We start from the raw sequence: 7,745 nt of genomic DNA, 5'->3' as shown, positions 1-7,745 counted from the left end.
TCTTCATTTTAGTATGAGTGGTTGGCCAATACAGGAAGTGGCACAGTAAGAAAGAATATAATAGCATTCCTTGGGTGCTCACGTTTCTTAGAATGCCACTGCCTTCTTTCTGCGTTTGAAGCAAATTCTACTTTGAATGACAAGTATGGTCTCTCTTCGGATTGTGAGTGCCTCTGTTTATTCAGTCACAGACATAACACACTGAACCTTAGACTTGCTTCAAACTTGCTAAATCTCATGCATTGTGGGTCCACTGGAATGCTGTACTCATGAGGTGCTGAGAATACTAATGAGAATAGAATGGAGAGGAAGGTGGTCATACATACTGTGCACATCTTCGCTGTTTACTTCTGTGCTGTGTTGTCCCTTTAGACTTCATTTACAAAATGCAAGTTCAAAGATTAAATCATTACACATTTGAAGATGACGGGATGCCTGGCAGGCTCATCAGTGCAGCATACGATTCTTAATCTCGGGGTTGTAAATTCGATCCCCATGTTGGGTGTAGAGATTATGTAAAAATAAAATCTTAAAAAAATTCAAGATGGTGATCAAGAACAGGGCCTGAGTGCGGAGACCTGTACAAAGGCACTGTACTGGTGTTAACCTCTCTGAATGTTCCCACCTTTCCTTTAATGTATGTATGGGGAAACTGTGTATAGTAAACCTATTATCTTCAAATCTTTTGTTTTGTTTTGTTTTTTATTTATTTCTAGGAGAGAGAGAGACAGCGTGAGCAGGGGAGGGTCAGAGAGAGAGGGAGTCACAGACTGAAACAGGCTCCAGGCTCCGAGCTGGCAGTCAGCACAGAGCCCGACGCGGGCACGAACCCACGAACCGCGAGATCATGACCCAAGCGAAAGTCGGATGCTTAACCGACTAAGTCACCCAGGCGCCCCTATCTTCAAATCTTTGAGGGGAACATCAAGATTACATATTTTCCAGGGCTCCTGGAATACCACTGTCCAAGGTATTAATTTATTAAGAGCTCTTCTGTTGATCCTTAGTAAAAGAAGCTGCATTTAAATTTAGCAAATCAAGGTTTTTTGAAAAACAAGGTCAGAATAAATGGTCTCCACAAAGCCAAAGCTTTTGATTGTAAAAGAAAATAATAATGCAACCGTATATTTGGTAAGAGCTAAAACTGAGTGGGAGAGTTACTATTTCAACAAAATAAATGAAATATATGTTACATTTTTTCCATTTTTTAAAAATTTGTATAACTGTATATAGACAAATACATATTCACAGATCCATGCAAGACATTATACACAGTTAAAAATATATATCTTTTCAGCCTTGCCTTCATTAGATATAAACTTCCTAGAGCTAAGCAGTAACGAGCAATGGGGGTTCTGTAAGGCGAGCCCATCAATCCACGGTACTATTATCTATTTCCTGTCATTCCATGGTAACATACTGCAATGTGACAAGCATCTGCCAAATACATAGAAGGTTTTGGTCAAAAAGGGGACCAGAATATTAGTGTATGTTTATTAGAGTATATTTTATAGAAAAGTAATAATGGCTGAGAAATATTGATTCACTTACTAGTGGTCCAGACATGAATTCTACTTAATCTGATCATCGATGTTTTCATAGAGATGAAATTTGAGTTGAGCCTGAAAGAATGGAAAGTATTTCTTTAAAAGTAGATAGTTTTATACTGGCTACACGCCCTTTGTCATATGTGCGATTTGCAAGTATCTTCTCTGAAGCCAAGTTCATTTTCCTGCCAATATCTTTCACAGAGCAAAATTTTCTAGTTTTTTTAGGGGTGCCTTGGTGGCTAAGTAGTTAAGTGTCCAAATCTTGATTTCGGCTCAGGTCACCATTTCATCATTCATGGGTTTAGGCCCACATTGGGCTTTGCACTGACAGCACAGGCCTTGCTTGGGATTTTCTCTCCCTGTCTCTCTGCCCGCCTCTTGCTTATGTGCACACTGTCTCTCAAATTTTTTTTTTCTAATTTTTTTGTTGTTGAGTTATAGTTAACAAACTATGTTATATTAGTTCCAAGTGTATGACATTGTGATTTAACAATTCTAGACATTACTCAGAGCTCACTATGGTAAGTGCAGTCACCATACCATGTTATTATAATATTATTGAGTGTATTTCCTATACTGTACTTTTCACTTTCATGACTTATTTATTTTATAACTAGAAATTTATACCTCTTAATCCCCCTTATCTATTTCACCCAACACCCCCACCCATCTCCCCTCTGGCAACAGCCAGTTTGTTCTCTGCATTTAGGATTCTGGTAGTTTTTGTTTCTTCATATTTTAGATTCCACATGTAAATGAAATCATATTTGTCTTTGTCTGACTTATTTCACTTAGCATAATACCTTCTCGGTCCATCCATGTCATTACAAAAGACAAAATCTCATTCTTTTTTATGGCTGAGTAATATTCTATTATATATATATCACATCTTCTTTATCCATTCATCTACATGGATAATTGGTGGCTTCCATATCTTGGCTAGTATAAATAATGCTGCAATAAACATAGAAATGAATATATCTTTTTGAATTAGTATTTTCTCTTTCTTTGTGTGAATACCCAGCAGTGGAATTACTGGATCATATGGTATTTCTATTTTTAATTTAAAAAATTTTTTTAATGTTTTATTTATTTCTGAGAGAGAGAGAGAGAGAGCGAGCAGGGAAGGGTCAGAGAGAGAGGGAGACACAGAATCTGAAGCAGGTTCCAGGCTCTGAGCAGGCTGTCAGCACAGAGCCCAACGTGGGACTCAAACCCGCCAATGGTGAGATCATGACCTGAGCTGAAGTCGGCCGCTTAACCGACTGAGCCACCAGGCACCCCTCTATTTTTAATTTTTGAAGAACCTCCCTACTGTTTTCCACAGTGGTTGCACCACTCTACATTCCTACCAACAATGCACAAGAGTTCCCTTTTCTTCACATCCTTGCCAACAGTTAGTATTTCTTGTCTTTTTGATATTGGCAATTCTGATAGGTGTGAAGTGTTATCTCCATTGTGGTTTTGACTTGCATTTGCCTGATGATGAGGGATGCTGAGCATCTTTTCATGTGTCTGTTGGCCATCTGGATGTCTTCTTTGGAAGGATGTCTATTCATGTCCTCTTTTTTTTTTTTTTAATTCAAAACTGTCACTCTTATTATTTACATTCCCACTCAGAATATTCCCATTTGGTATTACCTTTGAAATTCTCTTCCCTTTTTTTTCCCCTTTTCATCTTTGATGTTTTTAAAATTAGTTTTTTAGTTTTAATTCCAGTATAGTTAACTTTTAGTGTTACATTAGTTTCAGGTATTCAAGACGGTGATTTGAAAATTCTGTACATCACTCAGTGCTCATCATGATAAGTGTACTCTTAACCCCCATCACCTATTTTACCCACCTCCCTACCCACCACCCCTCTGGTAACCATCAGTTTGTTCTCTATAGGTAAGAGTCTATTTCTTCGTTTCTGAGTGAGTATTTGTTTTGTTGATGTTCAGATGTATGAGTTTTTATATATTTTGGATATTAATCCCTTATGGGATATATAATTTGTAAATATCTTCTCCCATTCACTGGGTTGCCTTTTTGTTTTGCTGATAGTTTCCTTTGCTATGCAAAGCTTTTTATTTTCGTGCAGTCCCAATAATTTATGTTTACTTTTGTTTCCCTTGCTTGAGGAGACATATTCATAAATATGTTGCTAAGAGCAATGTCCAAGAGATTACTATCTATGTTTTCTTTCAGGAGTTTTATGGTTTCAGGTCTCCATTTAGGTCTTTTTTTTTTTTTTAATGTTTTATTTATTTCTAGGAGATAGAGAGAGACAGCATGAGCAGGGGAGAGTCAGAGAGAGAGGGAGTCACAGACTNTGTCTGATTATATACATCAACTTATTTCTTTTTAATTGGAAAAATCGACTTTATTCCAGTGTCTTTTTTCCTCCCTTCTACATTAATTTCACTTTTAATATTACAGGGTGAGATAACCACTATCTTATTATCTTACTGAATTTATTTATTTATTTATTTTAAATGTTTTTATTTCTTTCTAGGAGAGAGAGACAGCGTGAGCAGGGGAGGGTCAGAGAGAGAGGGAGTCACAGACTCTGAAACAGGCTCCAGGCTCTGAGCTGGCAGTCAGCACAGAGCCCGACGCGGGGCTTGAACCCACGAACCGCGAGATCATGACCTAAGCGAAAGTCGAACGCTTAACCGACTAAGCCACCCAGGCGCCCCTCCATTTAGGTCTTTAATCTATTTTGAGTTTGTGTTTGTGTATGGTGTAAGATAGTTGTCCAGTTTCATTCTTTTGCATGTAGCTGCCCAGCTTTCCCAACACCATTTCCCTCATTGTATGTTTTTGCCTCCTTTGTCAAAGATTAATTGACCATATAGGTGTGGGCTTATTCCTGGGCTGTCTATCTTGTTTCATTGGCTTATCTTTTCATTCTACTGCCAGTATCTTTTACAGAGAAAACTGTCGAATTTTGATCAAGTCTCATTTACCAATTTTTTCTTTTATGTTTTGTGTTTTTGATTTTTGTATCTAAGAAGTCTTTTCTTGAGTAAAGGTCACAAAGATTTGTCCTGTTTTCTTCTAAAAGTTTTATTGTTTTAAACTTTGTATTTAGGTCTAAGATTTATTTTGAGTTAGTTTTTATATACGGGGTGAAGTATGGGTCAAAGACAAGCCACAGAAGATAATTGCATATTAACATTTCAATTGTTCTGGCACTATTTGTTGAAAAGAACATTCTTTCTCCACAGAATTGCCTGTGCACCTTTGCCAATTATCAATTGACCATATTTACATGAGTGTATTTCTGGACTGTGGATTCTGTTCAGTTGATCTGTGTGTCTGTTTTCCCCAATACCCCAATCTCTTAATTACTATAGCTTTATAAGACTTAAAATCAGGTCATAGGAATCCTTAAACTTTGTTCTTTCTGTTCAAAATAACAACCCAGCTTTAAAAATGGGCAAAAACTTTGATCAAACCCTTTGCCAAAGAAGATTCATGGACTGGAGTGCCTGGCTGGCTCATTTGGTGGAGTGTGTGACTCTCAATCTCAAGGTCATGAGTTCAAGTCTCATGTTGGGCATGGAGCCTACTAAACCAAAAAAAAAAAAAAAAAGAAAGAAAGAAAGAATGAAAGAAAAAAGATATGTGAATTGGATTTGAAATAAGCACTTGCAAAGATGTTCAACATCATTAGTCATTAGGGAAATGTAAATTAAATACTGCTAGACATCTATCAGAATGACAAAGGAATCCCATCACTCCAAGTAAAATGAAAATTTATGTTTACACAATAAAACCTGTATGTGAATGTTTATGGCAACTTTATTCATAATTGCCAAAAACTGGAATAGAAATGTCTCTCAACTGAGAAATGGATAAACAGTGAAATACTACAATGCAACAACGTGGAAGAAGCTACTAATATACACAGTAAGAGATGAATCTCAGTTGCATTCTGTTAAGTGAATGAAGAATCAAAAGGATATATACTATGTTATTATATTTATGATGTTTTTGAAAAAGCAAAACTATAGAAATGAAGAATAGATAAGGATTCTGTTAATGGGTAGGGCTGACTACAAAGGGGTAATGTAAGGAGATTCTGTGTGTGTGTGTATGCATGTGTCAGGCACCCAGATTTGAAACTGTTCCACATCTTGATAGTGGTGCTGGTTATATGGCTATGCATTAGTCAAAACTCATAGAACTGCACACCAAAAAGAGTGAATTTTGCTGTAATGTAAGTTAAAAATGAACTACATGTAGAGGCACAAAGTATTCCATTGCTGGAGGGGAAGTGGGAAGGGTAAGAGTGAGGAGGAAAAAAAGTCCAGATAGTTATATTGCTTGTAGATTTCTAAAGGGCCCTGAAGCCAAGTTCAGATACTAGATTTACCTCTAAGCCAAAACTTGAATGTGAGAACATCAAAATGAAAACAATCATTAGGTGTCTGAATCTGTTGGCAATGTGCACCATAGAACCCTAAGGAAACAGGCAAAGAAACCAGTTAAGAATTGACAGGGGCTCCCCTAAGGGTAAAAATCTTATATATTAATAGGGATTTATAAATTGAAAATTCACTCATCTACTCCATTTAAATTAATCCTTGTAAGAACCAGTGAGGTTAGAAGTATTATCTGTGATTGATAGACCCAAAACTGGAGGCTCAGAAAGGTGATGGGATTTGCTGAAGTTCATACTACATAACTGTGAAGCTAAGACCTGAATCTTGGCCTTTTGATTTTTCCAGTTGTCTCTTTATTCACTCCTATCATTTTATTTCTTTCCTTCCTTGGATTTATAACAATCTGTAGATGTTTTGTTAATTTGTTTTCCTTGCTTACTGTCCCTATCTCCCTCTGGACTCCAGGGGAGGAGCCTTGACCCTGCACTTCCCTGTTATATACTCAGAACCTCTCACAGTGGTTGGTACATAATTGGTGCTCAACAAATTTATTGAATGAATAACCATCAGAGTTAGAAAGCAAAGATAGAGCATAATTATGTCTAGTATTATCCTTTTAAAGGTGTATGCTAGCACTTTCAACAATAGCCAAATTATGGAAAGAGACAAAATGTCCATCAACTGATGAATGGATAAAGAAGATGTGGTTTATATATACAATGGAATACTACTTGGCAATGAGAAAGAATGAAATCATGCCATTTGCAGCAATGTGGATGGAACTGGAAGGTATTTTGCTGAGTGAAATAAGTCAGTTAGAGAAAGACAGATATCCTATGTTTTCACTTATATGTGGATCTTGAGAAACTTAACAGAAGACCAAGAGGGAAGGGAGGGGGGCAAAAAAATAGTTACAAGGAGAGTGGGAGGGAGGCAAACCATAAGACTCTTAAATACAGAGAACAGTCTGAGGGTTGATGGGGAGGGGAGCAGGAAAATGGGAGATGGGCATTGAGGAGAGCACTTGTTGGGGATCAGCATTGGGTGTTGACATAAATGATGAACCATGGGAATCTACCCCCAAAACCAAGAGCAGACTTTACACACTGTATGTTAGCCAATTTGACAATAAATTGTATTTTTTAAAAAAGAAAAGAAATCCTTCTATAAATAATAAATTGACTGCATACTTTCAAAAAACCCCCACAAAACCACAGAGGTGTATGCTATCTGCAGTGATGGGGGACAGACGGTCGGTCCTTGCCCTGTCCTTTCACCCAGTAGTTCTCAAATCTGGCTGTACAACAGACAACAGATCTGTACCTACAGATCTTTTTAACTATTGATTCATTATTTAAAAAATTTTCTATTAAAACAGTACAAGTGAAATGACACCCTAAGATTTATAACAGAAAGGATCCCCCAGCCCTGCTACTTTTCAGTTCTCATCACCAGCCCCATAGTTGGACTCTCCTCTCAACACTCGTGTTTATCCTTCCTGTCATGAAGCATGCTTATAGTACTTTTTATTGATTTTTCAATATTAGGAATTATCTGCTGACTTCCTACTATGGAAAAAGTATACTTAACTCTCTCACATTACTTCCACTCAAAAGTTTCTCTCATCCTGTTCTTTAAAATATTGGAGTAACTACAATATTATAATATGGGACTAAATAGTCAGTGCTTAGATTAGGATGATTATGTAATTATTTTTTAAGATTGAGTCACATGTATACAATGATTACATTTTTGACATATAAAGTTACCTGTAATTTTTTCCTGTAGGTGAATAATTGTTTCATTTTCCATTTGCTTTATT

The 7,745-nt window shown here is 36.8% G+C and overlaps 1 non-coding gene across 1 annotated transcript; it reads left to right on the top strand.

Annotated features, from left to right (window-relative positions):
- The first annotated feature begins 5,024 nt into the window (after positions 1-5,024).
- TRNAE-CUC lies at positions 5,025-5,097 on the top strand. Its single transcript has one exon. It is a non-coding gene; the product is annotated as a tRNA-Glu (tRNA).
- Positions 5,098-7,745: the final 2,648 nt, after the last annotated feature.

This window comes from Hyaena hyaena, unplaced genomic scaffold, assembly GCF_003009895.1.
Source record: "Hyaena hyaena isolate Hyena2069 unplaced genomic scaffold, ASM300989v1 scaffold_726, whole genome shotgun sequence".
NCBI classification, from domain to species: domain Eukaryota; kingdom Metazoa; phylum Chordata; class Mammalia; order Carnivora; family Hyaenidae; genus Hyaena; species Hyaena hyaena.
This window is presented reverse-complemented; position numbering and strand designations above follow the sequence as displayed.